The sequence below is a fragment of the Schistocerca gregaria genome, chromosome 1 (genome assembly GCF_023897955.1).
Source record: "Schistocerca gregaria isolate iqSchGreg1 chromosome 1, iqSchGreg1.2, whole genome shotgun sequence".
Classification (NCBI taxonomy): Eukaryota; Metazoa; Arthropoda; class Insecta; order Orthoptera; family Acrididae; genus Schistocerca; species Schistocerca gregaria.
The window spans coordinates 887,475,142-887,496,387 of record NC_064920.1 but is presented as its reverse complement, the minus strand read 5'-3'; positions in this window follow the sequence as shown (position 1 = coordinate 887,496,387).

Here is a 21,246-nt window from a genome sequence, read left to right as displayed (position 1 = left end):
CACCTTCCCCTAGCTCCTGTTCTCTCTTTCCCTCTTCAGCTTTTTTTAATTCAAAATATATCATTTCTAATTCCGCCGGCTAATCTTTGTCCCCGGTTCCATGATGTTCCTATCTCGACTACGTGCAAGAGCCGCATCTGACACTTCTCAGCTTCGCCGCTGCATGCTCTGCAGTGAAACACTGACCCTCAGGCCTGACAAGTTTCTTCCATACCAATCACACTACGGCAGTATCCACATCTGCCCAGAAGACGGTACTCTTACGGTACACTACAACATACTTAAACTGTAATAAAGTAATAATCAGTAAAAACTTACCTCTCGGTGAGACAAGCAGCTAACTTCCAGCCATCAGGCCGACGTAGAATAACACGATCGAAGTCCATTGAACTTAGATAGTACCAGACACGAAGTGAATGGTATCTATTCAAGAACAATATTTCATAACAACGCTCTCAAACAGACGCTAACAGAAAAATGTTTAATGCGTAGTAATGGATCCAAAACAACACTAAATACTTATACGCCGACAAGAAATTAACACTAGATTGTACAGACACCACCGATTTTTATTTAACGTAGGTTTTAAATCATGGAAGACACGCAGCGAATGAGAACTCTAAAAAGCACTATATTTATAACAACAGCCTTAAAGAGGCACAATCTATAAATTAATGAAAGCAATGCACTGTGTTCAAAACAACTCTATAATAGTGATAGTGGGACAGATTTTGCCGTACGTTCCTATGGGATCAAACTGCTTAGGTCATCGGTCCCTAGGCGTACACACTACTTAATCTACCTTAAACTAACTTACGCTAAGCACAACACACACGTCTATGCACAAGTGAGGAATCGAAGTTCCGACGTAGGGAGCAGCGCGAACCGTGGCAAGGCGCCCCAGAGGCTGTGGGGCAGATTCAAGAAATATTTATAGGTATACAAAAGTGATATTTTCTGATATGATATAGTGAGGTCTTAGTGAGCGGAATTTACGTAAACTGAATTAACCAAAAGGATTGGGAAATGAGGAAGATCTGTTTGGAAAGAAGGATGTATTGAGGTAACGAGCGCATACGGGGGCAGAGATACACTACTGGCCATTAAAAATGCTACACCACAAAGACGACGTGCTACAGACGCGAAATTTAACCGACGGGAAGAAGATGCTGTGATAAGCAAATGATTAGCTTTTCAGAGCATTCACACAAGGTTGGTACCGGTGGCGACACCTACAACTTCCTCACAAGAGGAAAGTTGCCAATCGATTTCTCATACACCAACAACAGTTGACCGCCGTTGCCTGGTGAAACGTTTTTGTGATGCCTCGTGTAAGAAGGAGAAATGCCTAACATCACGTTTCCGACTTGGATAAAAGTCGGATTGTAACCTATTGTGATTGCGGTTCATCGTATCGCGACGTTGCTGCTCGCGTTGGTCGAGATACAATGACTGTTAACAGAATATGGAATCAGTGTGTTCAGGAGGGTAATACGGAACGCCGTGCTGGATCCCTACGGCCTCGTATCACTAGCAGTCGAGATGACAGGCATCTTATCCGCATGGCTGTGATGGATCGTGCAGCCACGTCTCGATCGCTTAGTCAACAGATGGGGACGTTTGCAAGACAACAACCATCTGCACGAACAGTTCGACGACGTTTGCAGCAGCTCAGCTCGGAGACCATGGCTGCGGTTACCCTTGACGCTCCATCACAGACAGGAGCGCCTGCGATGGTGTACTCAACGACGAACCTGGGTGCACGAACGGGAAAACGTCATTTTTTCGGATGAATCCAGGTTCTGTTTACAGTATCATGATGGTCGCGTCCGTGTTTGGCGACATCGCGGTGAACGTACATTGGAAGCGTGTATTCGTCATCACCCGTCAATCACCCGTCGTCATGGTATGGGGTGCCATGGGTTACACGTATCGGACACCTCTTGTTAGCATTGACGGCACTTTGAGCAGTGGACGTTACATTTCCGAAATGTTACGACCCGTGGCTCTACCCTTCATTCAATCATTGCAAAACCCTCCATTTCAGTAGGATAATGCACCACCGCATGTTGCAGGTCCTGTACGGGTCTTTCTGGATACAGAAAATGTTCGACTGCTGCTCTGTCCAGCACATGCACCAGATCTCTCATCAACTGAAAACGTCTGCTCAATGGTGGTCGAGCAACTGGCGCGTCACAATACGCCAGTCACTTCTCTTGATGAACTGTGGTATCGTGTTGAACCTGTACACGCCATCCAAGCTCTGTTTGACTCAATGCCCAGGCGTATTAAGGCCGTTATTATGGACAGAGGTGGTTGTTCTGGGTACTGATTTCTCAGGATCTATGCACCCAAATTGCGAGAAAATGTAATCACATGTCAGTTCTAGTATATTATATTTGTCCAATGAATACCCGTTTATCATATGCATTTCTTCTTGATGTAGCAATTTTAGTGGCCAGTAGTGTATATTCACTGTATTTTACAGTTGGAGAGGTAATTAAGTTCTCTGCTATAATGAGGGTGGTATTTACAGGGACTAGTTTCTACTACGTTAAAGAAGTGGTTGAGTGATGGAGTGGGACAGAAGGGACTTTGCTCTGATAGAAATGAGTGTTTCTTGTTTGTTCTTCAGACAAGGTCGAGGATAGATATGAGGAACAGAGCACGTTGATATGGCAGTAGAGGAGGCAAAGTGTATGGAAATCTCTGCGCTTCTTTGCACGAAGCCAGAATAACTGTTTATATGACGGTGAAATGTGATTAAAGAATTGAGCGCCACAAATAACCAAACACAGGTGTTCATAACCAGTTAAAGGTGTCGTGAACTTTATTGAGAGAGGCCTTGCAAGATAAAATCACTGTAATGAACAACTGGAATTCTCTTGAAAAGGCAAGAGGGAACAACTTCATATATTTTTGCAGGGCGTGGAGATATGATGATGCCTCCATGCACCTAGCAGGTAAGTGCTCGTTCCAATTTATATTTTCATTTATTATGACTCCACGACTCTTTTCTCAGGAGAGAGATTATTATTTGTCCCATTAACGATTAAAGATGGTAGAGATTCCCCGAGATATCCGGGCAATGAGGACCGCTTGACTTTTTGAACGGTAGAACCTTTCGTGCACATTTTGATAGCAGACAAAAGCCAGTATTGATATTGTCGATAGCTGTCTTCAAATTTATTGGTTTTGCATTTAGACATAACTGGATGTCATCAGCATATTATACGTTTGCTCCACACAGTAGTACAAAAACGAAGACTCATTAACTGTCAAAACATGAAAAGAGTATAGGACCTAATACCGAACTCTGCGGGACACATGATATCACATTTCTCCACAGTGATTTTATGGTGGTGGTGAGACGTTAGGTACGAGCGAAACCATTGCACTGCACTTGGCAAGAAATTGAGCCTAAAAATTTTGGCTTGCAAAAAATCGAAGTCGACAGCGGTAAAGGCTTTGCTGAAGTCTAAAAGACACATGATAGTCGCCTGTTGTCGGTCCGTGGCTACTGGGTATGTCTAACGTTAATGGAATTTTTCAAGTGAAGATCGCAATATATCATGCCCAGAGGACTTGCGTGTGCTACTTATATGAATCTTTCGAACTGTGAGAATGGTCAAATCATTGGCGTAAGGGGCATAGGAACATAATACCGATAGATTGCACGTACACTCGATTTTGACTATAGCAATGATTGCAGAATAGGAGGTGAAGAGACTGGCCTAGGGCAGTGGTGTGGCAAGCAAATGGCCCAAATGGCTCTGAGCACTATGGGACTTAACATCTGAGGTCATCAGTCCCCTAGAACTTAGAACTACTTAAACCTAACGAATCTAAGGACATCACACACATCCATGCCCGAGGCAGGTTGCGAACCTTCGACCGTAGCAGTCGCGCAGTTCCGGACTGAAGCGCCTAGAACCGCTCGGCCACCATGGCCGGCTGTGGCAAGCAGAGTAGTTGCGAGTCCTTCCAGAAAGACGTACGAAAACAGCAGAAATCCGTCCAGAAGTTACAGGCAGTGTGTTACCAAGAACATTCGGGAATGTAGGTTGAGATCTCGAGTTACCATATGTAACTGACACCATACCATAGGCGACAGCGATTTGCGCGGATAGAGCCAGATGGGACATTGAGTGGGCCTCTATGGTGTCCAGAGACGAGTATCGTGGCCGAGTGCACAAACCTCGGTCATAATTCCAGATAACCAAGGCCCAATGACATAGGTTAACAGCAAACCGCGTTTAAAATGTCGCTGCGTTGCACCAATGTTATTCGTTTGTCAGCAAAACGTCCTTAGCCTACCGTACATTTGACCGCGGTTAATTCCGAGTACTGCAGTTGGACGACGTCCTGGAGATGCAAAGATGTTACCAGACAGACGATTTTCACACGGCCGCCTATATACATATGTTTTCTAGACAATTGCTGGTGAGTGATATCATTGCCGCATGCTCTCACTTTCGTCATCGAGCAGAAGCGTAGTTATACCACAAGTGTACACATTCCGCTTTTAACGTGGCCATGCTTGCCTGTTAGCCAGTCAACCAAGCTGCATCACGTTATCAGAAGAACGGGCGGGCTGCTTAACTCACATCGAAGCCAAGCAATGCTCAACCCAAGCAGGCAAAGGGAATCTTGCTTGCCTGTCCGTCTTCCCGCGGTGCTACGGTACATGACAGTTCATTCTGTACGCTTTCACTGTAGTGCTATGAGTAGGGTTCGGAAGTTCTTGAAAATACCTGGGTATCGAAAGACGAGCCTCTATGAAATGTGTACTCATTTTGGGTCATTGTTGGCCAGAAAATTGCGGATTTTATTTACCCTTTGTTTCCATTTGGGCGAATTTTCGGGCTTATTTATTTATTTCCACATGAACAGTTTTCTCTGGAACTTCAGCCTCTTTCGACTAGTACTGGCTATTCTCGTTTCAAACCATCTTGAAATCAACTCTGATACATGTTTCCTGTATTACTGAGAACCATCTCTCGAGTCGAGACCCTTTATACCTAAGAACCTTAAGATGTCTATTATACTGCAACACCAACTGAAGTTACGTTTTGGAAATCTAGTTTCTGTAAGCTTAGTGTGTTCCATCAGTTATACCAATTTTGGCTACTTTTTGCAGGATGTGTATTGCGGATTCGCTGAATTCTTTCAAGTGGTCAAAGTAGTTCATTCTGAATTCCCGAAACGCATTTTAGCAAACTCGAAGTTCTTTTTCCATATTATGCTAATCTAAAAAGTACGTGTCTCGAAGAAGAGACTTCCATGTCATGCTTCCTTCGAACAACATTACATACCACCAGAATGCGGTTTTTAATATCCAATGAGCCACACTTTTTCCTGTTTCAGTCCATGTCTGCCCTAAATTTAGAAATCCTGTATAGTGCTAAATTGCCTCAAGTCCTCAGTACCTTAGCACACTTTTCCACACACTTATCAGCCACTCAGTCCTTGTCTTCTTTCGAAAAATTTATGATTGAGGGAACTGCTGGTCAAGTTTATAGACATATCGTAACATACTCGAGGTTCGCGAATGAGTGTTTCGTAACTTTTTACTCAGTCTGCTTTGAGAGACACCTCCCAATTTCTTTGAAGCAGCCTCATAATCACACGACAATCTCAACCCTGCCGGACTGGGGCTCTGTTTCGTGACTGATGCATATTTTCCATTGACATAAATAGTTGTAAATCCGTCGTAAGTTGCACTGAGAAGTTTCTTTTACTTGAATTATTGAGAAGTATCTTTTTTATTTCGTGATGGTGACTAGTTTCCGACACCTGCGCCCATTTTGAAACCATGTGACACACCACATACTTCTCTCATGTCCGTCCTGCGTGGTGTATTTTATTGTCGTTGAGTCGGCTATAATATCGCTTTGATCACTACAGAGGCAGTTTGTGTAAACATACTATTGCCTGTATTCGTCACACTTACGGTACAGAGGGTTTGAAAATGGAAACAGGTGTCTGACGCTAGTCACCACCAAGAAAAAAAAAGAAACTTCTCAGTGCAGCTTACACGGAGCTACAATCATTTATTTCAATTATAAGAAAAGTTACAGACCCGCCAGGGTAGCTGAGAGCGCTAATGGGCTGCTTCCTGGACTCGGGAAGGCGCGCCGGCCTCGGATCGAATCCGCCCCGCGGATTAACGACGGGGACCGGTGTGCTGGCCAGCGTACATGTGCTTTTTAGGCGGTTTTCCACATCCCACTAGGTGAATATCGGGCTGGTCCCCGCATACCGTCTCAGTTAGATGATGCGCACATTTGTGATACACATTCGCACTGTTTCATGATTTACATTAGATGCAGACAGCTGGGATACACTGATTCCATCCCAGGGGGTGCAGGGTGGCGACAGGAAGGGCATCCGGTCACCTCTTACGATTAACCATGCCACATCCGATTGTAACACCGCCAACCCTGCTAAATCTTTGAGACAATGGCACAAGCAAAAGAAGAAGATAAGAAAAGTTGCGAATCTGTTTTTCACCATGCTGCAATTTCGTGCGTATTCCCCAATTCTTAATTTCTCCTCAATCTCCTTTGAGTTTGGTTTGTTCATATCACTGCTCCCACCGTTACGATAAATTAACCACAGTGAAACTACCTACACAAACCTAGACATACCCAGTCATGTTGGATTGACAGCTTAACATATTGTCAGGTGCAGCAGGCTGAACAGGTCTCGTGAAGCTTGCTAGACTAGCGGAAACCCAAGTTGGTCTGCTTTAACCACTGTGCTACAGTACACATGCCGTACAGCAGGTTGAGCTGCTTTAACGGTTGTTGCAGAGATGAGGCAGGCAGGCGGAAGGAAAATTTGTACACCTCGTTACTAGTCTGGTCCTTTATATTTGGAGAAATTGAAAAGAAAAGAAGACCACCAAATTTTTTCTAAATACGAGATAGATACACTTCTCGAACTGATCAGAGGTAATTCATCAGTTCTTGAAAATAAAAGGACTGGCGGCTGCAGAATAAAGAAAGAAATGTACAGTGTCTCATTGCGTTTTGCTTTTTCCTCTCAGTTCGAATACCTACGACATTTGAATATAAAATTCATCAAATATATGCTACATAACACGTAATTATAAGTTTTTATGAAAAATGTACGACTTCTCATTTCTATTTGTATGCTGCATACAAAAATCTAGTTTTCGGTACAAACAAAAGTTCATAGCTACCGATCTTTAATAAAAGATTGATGATCGAGACTGTATATTTAAAAAACTACAGATTACATTATTTTCTACATAGCCTAAATACTCGTAGTAGATGCACCTTTGCTTAATAATTTGAATCAGTCTGATATCATACACTGGTACCCTACGCAGCGAAATAGCACACTACACAGAAACACACCCCTTGTCAGAAATTCACACCTTGAAACTTCCTGGCAGGCTAAAGTAGTGTTCCGGTCTGAGACTTGAACTCGAGGCTTTTGCCTTTCCCTGGCAACACCTCTACCAACAGAGCTACCCGTAGAGGACTCACGACCCTTACTCACAACTTTACTTCCGCAGTACCTCGTCTCCTACCTCGCTCACCCGCGAAAGGCAAAGGTCCCGAGTTTGAATCTCGGTCCACCATCCAGTTTAAATCTGTAGGAAGTTTCATCAGCTCACACTCTGCTGCAGAATGAAAACTTTATTCTGGATCTATAGTTTATTGTAGATACTAAGCAGGTCCCAAAAACTCAGAAGCCGATTTTCTCGAGAATTTTAGAGACTTCATCGAACTGCTTTAGGAGAGGTATATTTGATTTTTGGAATATATAAAACTGTGCAAACATCCTATTATGGAGTGGTCCGGTTGTTAGAGAAAAACAGCCAATATGGTCACATGTAGAGACACAATTTAATTCTTATCCGTGTGGGTTTGATTCGTAAATTAATAAACTTCCTTGGTTCAACTCAAGTATATGGTAATGTATACGATGCCTTAAGTCTGTCTCAGTAGATCAAAATGCGCCGCGATCTTAATACCGTAGGCTTATAAAATCTTCTCATGTCATGAAAACCGGGCGGGAACTACGGTCATATTTAACGAAGGTCAACTTCCTCTTTTGAGTTTGATCGACGTCAGTGCACCAGAATTTTGTTTTGAACACGGTTAAATGTCAACCTTACCGCGGTTTAGTTTTAATGGAGGCTGGTCACTTGGCACGATCAGATACAGGCCAATGCATCCATAGAAGATCTAGTGGAATGTCAGTGGAAGCAGTGATTCTCGAGACCCATGCTTCACCAATTCCTGGTAAAATGATGTAGGGCACTGGAGAATTAATGGATAAAACTGGTTTGCAAATAGTCGAAGTGAGGCTGAATGGTTGCCAGTAACCTATATGAGAAGAATTCTGCTGCCGTACCCAGATGACCAAGATACCTAATAGAATATTCAATTAATACAAGATTCCATACTGTCGTTCACACTAAAAACATCTTGAGGAATGCACGGATTCTTGACTGACATTCCAGGTCCCGTGATATGTGACTTACAAAGCATGTCTATGCTGCGGTCGAAAGGCGTTTAACTTCCTTTTAGCCTCTACCTAATAATCTTCGTGAGATGATACAGCTTGTTTCTCAGATTACAGAAAAATTTTAAGATGACACACGGAGGCTGTTTGCTTCGGTGTCACAAGGGTACAAGAGTATATTCGTGTGCCTGGAAGTGACACCTCATGCTGATTTCGATGGTGAAAGTTAGTTCCGAATGGAATGAAATGTTGATCATTTAATACCTGTTATGTAGCAAATATCTCGCCAAGTTTAATAAACTTCGAACTTTTGATTTATCGTGAAACGTTTTCCAGTTCCATCACTGTACGAGGGTGTGCAGATAAATAATGCCTACGAATTTTTTATGCGAAAACTCTCCAACTTTTTAAACTAAAACAAACTTAATTAATACTTTTCATCTTTATTCGTCATGTCTACGTATTTGCAGCCCTCTATCGCGAGACATCTCCGAACTGTAGCGTGTAACTTGGCCGTAGGTAGTAACGTAAATATGTTCGTGTGTGAGGAACAGCGTGCTATAATCGAATTTATAACCTCATAAAATGAGCATCCAATTGAAATCCAGGGGAGAAAGAAATCTGTGTACGGCAATGACTGAATCGAAATCAGTAATGTGTGACGATGGGTTGTTCGTGGGCGTAATTAAGAACACGGTGGTGCTAACCTCAACGTGTATGACGGAGCTCGGAGTGGACTACCACGAACGGCAACTGAAGAGACTCCTCGGAACCGGATTGATGAACTCATCAGAGAAAACACAGGCACAGGTCTCAGGTAAGTGTGCCATTTCAGGGGCAAGTGTGGAGGCTACCACTGCAGAACTGCAGTACACAAACCTGTGCACATCGGGTGCCTCGAATGATCACTCCTGACATGAAGTACAATATATTGGACATCTCTCAACACTTTCTTTTGCGTTTTAAACGTGAAGGTGATGTGTTTCTTAACAATATTACGACGACGATCCTCTATCCAGTCCCGACTTCGCCCCATTCGATTTTCATCCGTTTCCTGAACTTAAAGAACACCTTCGAGGACTTCAGTTTGCAAGCAGAGATGAGATTGTAGCAACGTCAACAAGAGAAACATTCTACAATGACGGTACTGCATGATACTCTAAAATTGCTACACCATGAAGAAATGTAGATGATAAACGGGTATTCACTGGACAAATATATTATACTAGAACCGACATGTGATTACATTTTCACGCAATTTGGGTGCATAGATCCTGAGAAATCAGTATCCAGAACAACCACCTCTGGCCGTAATAACGGGCTTGATACGCCTGCGCATTGAGTCAAACAGAGCTTGGATGGCATGTACAGGTACAACTGCTCATGCAGCTTCAACACGATACCACAGTTCATCAAGAGTAGTGACTGGCGTATTGTGACGAGCCACTTGCTCGGTCAACATTGACCAGACGTTTTCAGTTGGTGAGAGATCTGGAGAAAGTGTTGGCCAGGGCAGTAGTCGAACATTTTCTGTAACCAGAAAGGCCCGTACAGGACCTGCAACATGCGGTCGTACATTTTCCTGCTGAAATGCAGGGTTTCGCAGGGATCGAATGAAGGGTAGAGTCACGGGTCGTAACATATCTGAAATGTAACGTCCACTGTCCAAAGTGCCGTCAGTACGAACTAGAGGTGAGCGAGACTTGTAACCAATGGCAGCCCATACCATCACGCCGAATACAGGCTTACAATGTGCATTCACCGCGATGTCGCCAAACACGGAGGCGACCATCATGATGCTGTAAACAGAACATGGATTCATCCGAGAAAATGACGTTTCGCCATTCGTGCACCCAGGTTCGTCGTTGGGTACACCATCGCAGGTGCTCCTGTCTGTGATACAGCGTCAAGAGTAACCACAGCCATGGTCTCCGAGCTGATAGTCCATGCTGCTGCAAACGTCGTCGAACTGTTCGTGCAGAAGGTTGTTGTCTTGCAAACGTCCTCATCTATTGACTCAGGGATCGAGACGTGGCTGCACGATCTGTTACAGCCGTACGGATAAGATGCCTGTCATCTCGACTGCTAGTGATACGAGGCCGTTGGGATCCAGCACAGCGTTCCGCATTACCCTCCTGAACCCACCGATTCCATATTTTGCTAACAGTCGTTGGATCTCGACCAACGCGAGCAGCAGTGTCGTGATACTATCAACCGCAATCGCTATATGCTACAATCCGACCTTTATCAAAGTCGGAAACGTGATGGTACGCATTTCTCCTCCTTACACGAGGCATCACAACAACGTTTCACCAGGCAACGCCGGTCAGCTGCTGTTTGTGTATGAGAAATCGGGTGGAAACTTTCCTCGTGTCAGCACGTTGTAGGTGTCGCCACCGGCGCCAAACTTGTGTGAATGCTCTGAAAAGCTAATCATTTGCATACCACAGTATCTTCTTCCTGCCGGTGAAACTTCGCGTCTGTAGCACGTCATCTTCATGGTGTAGCAATTTTAATGGCCAGTAGTGTACTTGCTTTCCGCAAAGCCGTGGCAGGCATCCTCAGCTTGAAAATAGCACCTTTATCTTTTGTGAAATACGCCTACGACCATTTGATGAGCAAATATCACTACTAAATTTATGATTATTGGTTAACTTTAAGTTGAAAGTTTGGATAACTTAACTGGAATGGTAACGGAAATAAGTCGTTGCTGTGAGAGAAAGAAATTTATATAACAACGACATTTTATTTAATAAAATCATGAAAATAACTTCTTGATCACTCACTGTACTTAATGGTACGGTTATATGGAATGCTGGGCCGGTATCAGTGATACAAAACAAAAAAATTGCTATTTTATGCAACCTCACTATCTGTCCTAACTAAGATGACTATAGGAGCAGTCACGCAGAGCGTCTATACTCACCAGAGTCTCAGTGGGGAATCCTAACCGTCTCCACTCGTCCGGGATCCACACACGGTGGCCGGAAGGGCTCAGAGAGTCTGTACGGTGGCTATTTGCCATCTTGACGGGGCCTGCTAACGCGTGGAGAACTTATGTATCTCTGGTCCATTGCAGTCGCACTCTACTTGATACAATGGTCGGCTAAACTACATCTCCACATTCAGAGAACCCACAGCAGACATCCCACACATACGTTAGCAGACGACCCGCATGCACACTTGCAGACTATACTAAGAGTGATAATATAACATAATTCTGGATTAAAATTCCCTGAGTGGCGGAAGGGCACCCAGGTGTGTTTTGAGCTTGTGATTCTTGTAACAGTCCATGTAGCGGCTCACATGGAGCCGTTACAGTATCAACAAAATAGTTAGTCTCTTGTTGGGAGGAAGGTGATCGTCGCCAGGGTGACTATGTTGAGAAATAAATATGCAGACATGAACGATAAAGATGTAAAACGTTAGTAAAGTTCTTTTCTTTTTAATAGCTTCAAGAATTGTCATACAAAAAGAATGGAAGGCATTATTTTCCAGCACGCCCTTGTATACAATATATCCCGAAAGTGAGGATGTAGCAACACACGACGTGTCATACGTGAGTACAGCAAACGTGAATACTAGAAGGTAAGTGTCTGCGCCTAGCTATTCTGAGAACACAGTCATGGCTGTCAGGAAAGTGCACACAAAAGTGACGTTTGTCATAGAACGGGTGAACGGTTTCTGGTGTAGTGTTAAAGAAAAAGCTACTGGGAAAAAGTATCGAAAAATACGGCCAATAAAGGCAATATAGGGATGTGCAGAAAAAAATTTAGATTTATATCGCGGACCTTTTAGGATCTGTGGCATAATGATCGGGACGGTGGCTGCGTAAGGACGAGACCATCAACCACACAGCAGTCAGGTACTATCTGACTTGACGTGCCTGACAACTCAAAAAGATTTCCTTTATTCAAAATATGGTTCTTGTGGACCGAAAACCCTAGAAATACAAGAGTCAGAATAGAATAGTGGAAAAAAATTATCGATACCACGTTCCCATAATCGCTGGAGTATAAAGAACCGAGAGTTAGTTCGTTTTCTGGTGTTGGAAGTGGCAGTGAATAGGATATTGTGTGACTCAACTCCATTCAGCGACGGTGTGAGCATTTTTTGATATCTCATCTCTTTTCACAAGGGTGTCGTAACGAACTGTTTAATTAATGTTGTAGTATGCGACAAATGGGAAAAGGTGAATCCAATGACTTCAACTACAGTTTCCGATGTCAAGGGAAATGCAAAAGCAACTCAACATACAGGCAGTGTTTCAATGACTTGTAATCTGCATTTACAGCAATTCCAGCTTTTGTTACTGGACGTCAGGTAACACCTCTGCTTATCTCTTCATCTGCTGCCTGTGTACGTTTTCCGTCCCATTTACCGCATACCCTTTCTCTTCGTACGCCCAGTCTCTCCTTTTTGTCTTCTCGGAACGGCGCAGTGAGAAATGTGTTGGTCCCTCGCTTGAGGCAGCCGTCAGTCGGCCTGAAGCATTGCTTTCTCAGCGGCCTACTCCGTCATGTCAGGCCGCCTGCACCTCTGAGAAATATTCAGCCACTCGTTTTTCTTTCTGTCCTACGTCCTCTCTTGGTGCTAACTTGGGACGACCCGCCCTCTCATGTTACAGAAATGTCATACGTCAGACATAGCACTGGAAGTGATCCTAATTTAGCTGACGGAAAAGTAGTATCTGCCACGACAGCTCACTAAAACAAGGCAGCTCTTGGTTTTGTATATCTTCAGTATGCTTTCATTTCATGCAGTCAATAATAGGTAGAATGTAAGAAAATACGGAAAGTGAGTAAGACATGAAGTCAGAGAATATGTGGAACCAAGCGAACACATCAATGAGGACTGGAAGTCCAGACTACAACTCTCAGCAACGGCTCTATGGCGCTGGAAACCTGGATCCTGACTGTTTGTTGCAGTAACTGTGGCAAAATACGCTGCCAAGGAGGCCTGCAGAGAGCAGGATGTGGTCCAGTGTCCTATTCCCTCGCAGTTAGTCATCGCTGCACTCCACAGGAAGTGCATGGAGTTGTGGGCGGATGAATGGCTGGCGGTGACGGCCAATAAACTGCGGTTGATAAAGTCAACCACTCGGCCGTGGCGTTCCTCCTGCCGGTTGCTCAGGCGGGAGGAGGTGGCCCTCACACGTCTTCGGATCGGGCACTGTCCTCTCACACATAGCTTTTTATTACGGCGGGAGGATCCTCCGTTTTGTGATGCTTGTGGTGTGCACATCTCTGTCCGCCACATTTTAACAGACTGCATTTTATACCGTGATGCACGGGCAGAAGCACAAGTTGATGGGGATCTGCCTTCTGTTTTAGCTAATGATGAGACGTGTGTGTCTAGGGTTTTTAAGTTTTGTGATGTGTCTGGACTCTGGCCTAAACTTTTAGGCTGGAGGTTTTAGTGTATTGCAGAGTGGCTCACTCCTCCCCTTTTTTCCTTGCGGTCAGCCAGCCAGTTCCCTCTGCTACATTGTTTTAGCTCCCTCTATCATTTTCTTCCTGTGTTGTCTATGTTTTACTGCTGACGCTCTGCTTCACCAAACGCTTTGGTGTGGGTGAGCACATGTTTTTCAACGATTGTTACCCATGTTTTCTGTTTCGTTTTATATTCTTGTTCTGGGATTTTTCTTGACACCCGTCTCACTATGTTACTGAACGGGCGCTGAAGACCTTGCTGTCGTGCGCCCAAAACCCCTCTACTACTACTACTACTATCCATGTGGGTGGTACCAGGACAGCTTCGAGCTTGACAATGATATTTTAGAAGGCCGTTCCTACGGCTCCAACACACTACCGGTAGTTTAGAGATGCTGGATGTTAGGAACACATTGTGTAGCCATTGCAGATGTACAGTTTTACTGATTTCCCCACTCGTATTTTTTAATGGTGACCAGTGTTTTGCTTGAGTTATATAGAAGTTCTCTTACTTTTAAAATTATGATGTTAGAAATTGGAAATTAGTGGTAAGTTCCGATGGGACCAAACTTCTGAGGTCATCGGTTCCTAAGCTTACACCCTTCTTAATCTAACTTAAACTAACTTACGCTAACGACAACACACACACCCATGCCCGAGGGAGGATTCTTAATCTCTGACGAGGGGGAACCTCGTTAACTGTGGCAAGGCGCGCAGACCGCGCGGCTACCACGCGCGGTCGAGATTAGAAAAATTGATTGTGACAATATTGGAACTCATGTAACACACTTCAGAATTTAAAATATTAGGTAGGTCCCACAAAATACAAGGTGGACGTTATTCACTAGGAACTTGAATCAATTTATTTTATTTTACATTGTTTGTAACTGATTTTATTTTTAATATTCTGTTTTTTTCTACATTAGTATTAGCAATGATTGCTGTTAACATGATTTATTGCTGTATATATTTTGTTTATCACTATGAATATGGACGACCTGTTTAGACTTTCCACATAACGGGTCTAAAATTAGTGGCAATAAATTGAATTGCAAAAGTTGAACTGACAGGCTTATTGTAATTTGTTTTCATCGTCAAACACAACAACCTGATCGTACTTGAAAAGGCAGGTATTCATCGTTCCATACCAAGATGTCAATCAACCAAGAGTGTTTGCATCTGCTTAAGACTTCGTCAACTGATGTATTAAATGTCGTTGGCGACAAACTACGCTCTTCTCTGACACCCTGTTACGCATATACCATACTTGAAATTCATGCACCTTTTTTGATCGTCATCTTTATTCTGTGCTCATATATTTCAGAATCTTTATGATGTGTTCAGGATAACTTCATTTCTGTAGTACGTTCCATTGTATTTGGTTATTTATATGATTGAGGTTTTTACGTAGACTAATTTATAAAGGCTGTATTCGTTTCTATGTTACTTTTGCACCTTTTCATTATCGACTGTTCTATAATGAGTACAGTACCTGCACGTGAAGTTTCCTTCCTGTAACCATTATGTTCTTCTAAAAGTAGTATTATAATAGTATTAATGTTATAATCGAATACTATCGTCTTCTTTCTCTTTGCTATAAACATTATCTTGCACTTTTCTGCATTTAAAGTTAACTGTCATTCATTAGTAGAAACATACTGTGTTTCTGTAATTCCAAGAATTATACTTTCCAGTCGATGAGCGATCTGTCTCATGGTGCTGCTAACCCAACCTGATGAATTGTTTATGTACATTGAGGACATTAGAGGTACCATTACGCTTCGTTTTGTCACACCCGGTACCACTTATGTTTCTTTTGAATACTACGACATAGAGTATAGCTTAATGGGTGCTATCAGCCAAAAATTCGACGAAGCAATCGCATGACTGCAATAAACTACGTACATTTATATGTTGGTCATTAATCTAGACTGAGGTAGTCTCTAAGGTGTTAGACACTAACTTTCGGAAATGAGTATAGTAGAAGCACACAGACACCCATGAAAAGATTAATAGTAACACTATTGTTCATGGCTTCGATAGTGCCTGAACTATCATGAATTTCACCGTGCATCAGCTGCAGGTGTCCTCTAAATTGAATCCAGTGAAATTTGCGCCTAGAAAATATCGAGGGTCCACTAATCTGCCCGTCCGATTTCCGCAACTTGCCCGACAGGTAGCAGAGCATTTTTTACGGCAACATGTGGCCGCAGTGGTTTGCCAGCAATAATACTGCAATGACAATATTTCTGTATGGCCCGGCAATATTGCTGACGGAACAGGTTGCTGCAGGTAATTGGCGAAGTGTTTCCCATATACTCCACCATGAGTGGAACATATGTCCTGTGCTCGGGCCATATCTGATTTAAGTTTTCCGTGGTTTCCTTAAATCCTTTCAGCCAAATGCAGGGATGGTTCGTGATATAAAGCCACGGTCGACTACTTATCCAATCCTTATCGTACTAGACCCGAAAGCCTGTAAATGTCTGTGAATGCGAAGTGCTTCATTTTTGTTATTATTAAATTCTATTGCCATAGCATGCCCAATATCCTTGTAAAAGAGATCTATGGATGAACAAACCTACTATCACTACTAATACTACTGCTGCAGCTACTATTAGCTTCCTTTCACTCTCTGCCTTGCGTGCTCCATCTCACGCCGTCTGCGCTGCAGTGTCAAGTCACGTGAAAAAATATTATTTCGGTTCACTTCGAAAGTTGGTGAGCCTATCTAGAGGCATGCGATGCTTTTCTTCTCTACAGGAATGCAGAAGTGGGCAACCGGGACAACAACGAAATACAAGGATATGAAACAACCATCTCCGACCAGAAGTATCGAATGCAGAAAACAATACATGCAATGAACGAAATCTGAAAACAAGACATTGGCGTTGCTACCGCCCTAGTACATCTACTTGTGTACAGTGCTATTTACGCCCCCCTCCTTTCACATGGCGTAGTGCAGCAACTCGACGTGGCATGGACATAATAAGTCGTAGAAGTCCCCTGCAGAAATACTTAGCCATGCTGCCTGTATAGCTGTCCATAATTGCGAAGAGTTGAGGGTGCACGATTCTGTGGATGAACTGAACGCTCGATTATTTCCCATATACACTCCTGGAAATGGAAAAAAGAACACATTGACACCGGTGTGTCAGACCCACCATACTTGCTCCGGTCACTGCGAGAGGGCTGTACAAGCAATGATTACACGCACGGCACAGCGGACACACCAGGAACCGCGGTGTTGGCCGTCGAATGGCGCTAGCTGCGCAGCATTTGTGCACCGCCGCCGTCAGTGTCAGCCACTTTACCGTGGCATACGGAGCTCCATCGTAGTCTTTAACACTGGTAGCATGCCGCGACAGCGTGGACGTGAACCGTATGTGCAGTTGACGGACTTTGAGCGAGGGCGTATAGTGGGCATGCGGGAGACCGGGTGGACGTACCGCCGAATTGCTCAACACGTGGGGCGTGAGGTCTCCACAGTACATCGATGTTGTCGCCAGTGTTCGGCGGAAGGTGCACGTGCCCGTCGACCTGGGACCGGACCGCATCGACGCACGGATGCACGCCAAGACCGTAGGATCCTACGCAGTGCCGTAGGGGACCGCACCGCCACTTCCCAGCAAATTAGGGACACTGTTGCTCCTGGGGTATCGGCGAGGACCATTCGCAACCGTCTCCATGAAGCTGGGCTACGGTCCCGCACACCGTTAGGCCGTCTTCCGCTCACGCCCCAACATCGTGCAGCCCGCCTCCAGTGGTGTCGCGACAGGCGTGAATGGAGGGACGAATGGAGACGTGTCGTCTTCAGCGATGAGAGTCGCTTGTGCCTTGTTGCCAATGATGGTCGTATGCGTGTTTGGCGCCGTGCAGGTGAGCGCCACAATCAGGACTGCATACGACCGAGGCACACAGGGCCAACACCCGGCATCATGGTGTGGGGAGCGATCTCCTACACTGGCCGTACACCTCTGGTGATCGTCGAGGGGACACTGAATAGTGCACAGTACATCCAAACCGTCATCGAACCCATCGTTCTACCATTCCTAGACCGGCAAGGGAACTTGCTGTTCCAACAGGACAATGCACGTCCACATGTATCCCGTGCCACCCAACGTGCTCTAGAAGGTGTAAGTCAACTACCCTGGCCAGCAAGATCTGCGGATCTGTCCCCCATTGAGCATGTTTGGGACTGGATGAAGCGTCGTCTCGCGCGGTCTGCACGTCCAGCACGAACGCTGGTCCAACTGAGGCGCCAGGTGGAAATGGCATGGCAAGCCGTTCCACAGGACTACATCCAGCATCTCTACGATCGTCTCCATGGGAGAATAGCAGCCTGCATTGCTGCGAAAGGTGGATATACACTGTACTAGTGCCGACATTGTGCATGCTCTGTTGCCTGTGTCTATGTGCCTGTGGTTCTGTCAGTGTGATCATGTGATGTATCTGACCCCAGGAATGTGTCAATAAAGTTTCCCCTTCCTGGGACAATGAATTCACGGTGTTCTTATTTCAATTTCCAGGAGTGTATGTTCGATATGATTCACGTAGGGTGAGCTGGGTGACCAGATCATTAGCTCGAATTATCCAGTACGTTCTTTAGACCAACAGCCCACAACTGTGGCCGGTGACGTGACGCACTGTAATCCACAAAAGTTCCAAAGTGTTCTGGGAACGTGAAGTCCATGAATGGCTGTAATTGGTCTCAGAGTAACCGAACATATCCATTTACAGTCAATGATCCTATACATTCCATGTAATAAGCACAGCCCATACTATTATGGAGCCCCCACAAGATTGTTCAGTGCATTGTTGACAGCATGTGTCCGTGGCTTCGTGGGGTCTATGCCACACTCGAAACCTACCATCACATCTTACCAAATGAAATAAGGACTCATCTGACCACGCCAAGGTCTACGATCACACTAAGAGAGGCGCCGCAGGCGATGTCGTGCTGTTAGCAAAGGCTGCTGCATCGGATTAACGCCAAATTTTTCTGCACTGTGGTAACGGATACGTTCGTCGTACACTCCACATTGATTTTTGCGGTAATTTCACGCAGTTTTGCTTGTCTGTTAGCACTGCCAACTCTACTGAAACTCCCCTGTCCTCAGTCGTGAACTGAAGGCCGTGGTGAGAGGTAATGCCTGAAATGTAGTATTCTCGGCATACTCTTGACACTGTGGATCTCGGAATATTGAATTCTCTAATAATTTCCGAATTGGCATGGTCCATCCATCTAGCTCCAACTACCATTCTGCGTTCAGAATCTGTCAATTGACGTTGTGCGGCCACAATCAAGTCGAAAACCTTTTCTCATGAATCACCCGATAGTACAAATGTCAGCTCCTCCAGTGCACTGCCCTTATTATGCCTCGTATACGCGATGCTACTGCCATCTGAATGTGTGCATTATCGCTACACCCTGATTTCTCCGTGTCTATCGCTTTCATAGTAGGGAACATCAGTAAACTATTAACCAACTTTTAATTGTTATTTCAAACTAGTGGAATCCATGAGTTGTTCCACTAAAATATTGCAGATGCCCTCTGCTAAGAGTCATAACGATGGGAAGTGCACTTCAAAGAGGTAAATCAAAATGCTGTACGACTCACCACTAGCCAGAAGCTGAAGTGTTCTAACAATTCAGTCATTCTTTTTGGAACTGGTGTTACCAATTATCGGACGAATTACTTTCAAATTATATATTTAAAAACGTGTGTCAGGAATCTGGAAAAGAGATGTAGCCACTATCCATTCACAAGGTAAACTTTCGTAAACAGTTCGGTTACTTAAAAAATAACTATCCCACGGGATCAAGTTTCCCTTCTCCACACTAATTTTCCCTTGTGCTTTGGGTATGCATGAGGGCCACACTCCTTGCACTATCTCGCTTTCGATTTCGCAGCCGTTGTGAGGTTGCTGTGAAACACGGATGGGCAAGCGGCGGCCCGCCGGCCGAGTCCGATTCGCGATAATTTTCAGTCCTGCCCGCGAAAGACATTCGTGGGAGAGATAGTGAGCCGCTCGCATTGTAGTCTGCCCCGGTCACATTTTCTACTCTGCTATCTCGGTTTTGAGTGAATTTCAGCGTTCACGACATATAATTCGTGCTTGTCATCTGCAACGATAGTGCCACACGGAGTGGCTGCGTGGTTTGAGACGCCATGTCACGAACTGCACGGCCCCTGCCGCAAGACGTTCGAGTCCTCCTTCGGGAATGGGTGTGTGTGTTGCTCTTAGTTTAAGTAGTGTGTAAATCTAGGGACAAATGACCTCAGTGGCTTGGTCCCTCAGGAATTTACACACATTTTAACATTTTTGCAACGGTAGAAATGTCACATGGAAATTAAGGGGCCTACGTACGTTCAATACTATTATCAATACGACAGTATAACGACCGTTCGAGGACACATGTTGTCGATTTATCAATTCTAGAAATATTGACGAATAGTGCTGATGCCAACCAAAACGCTTTTCCTCAGTACTACCAATGCGTATTCATCGTGTAAGGGTGAGTGTTACCAGTGTGACAGTTCACCTTTCCGTTGTTCGCATTTTTCCAATTTGTCTTCTGTATAATACAACCGATATACGCTAAGTTCAAGCGACCGATATACGCTAAGTTCAAGCGATTTAGACTTTCTACCTTTTCAAAATGGACAAGGAAATGATGGCTGAATTGATTTACTGTTACAGAATCAACCCGTGCCCCTGCAATCCGTCATCAATAGTATTTTTGGATAAATACTTAAAAAATGAATGGTAAAACTAATTGCGGATATTAACATACTACATTTAAAATCTTCGAACAACCTGGGTGTCGCCAAAATCGCAGACTAACTGCTAATTGCTTGTTCGACTGACACTGCCTATCTACCTCATTGTTGTATTTTGCGTTTCTATTTTTTTCTTGTACTAAAATTAGTAAATAATTTTTGTCCGTTGTGGACGTATTAGAACACTGCAACTGCTGAAACTGAAGCTAATTTGTAGAGAATTAGATACAGCCGGTTGCGTTTATATGCGTTTATTTTTCCATGATGATATTGCAAAATGCGTGGCATCCCATCTTCATATGTTTACATTTATTCACGTATCCTGAACAGTGTTTCATCACTAAAGGCATGGTAAAATTCTGAAATGGAAGTCCGTAAGACAGCTAACATAAAACGTCGTAAATAAATAAAAAGTGTTCTGACGCGTAAATAAATTGGTTGGTTGGTTGATTTGGGGGTGGGGACCAAACATTGAGGTCATCGGTCCTGTCGGATTAGTGAAGGAAGAGGAGGGGAGTCGGCAGTGC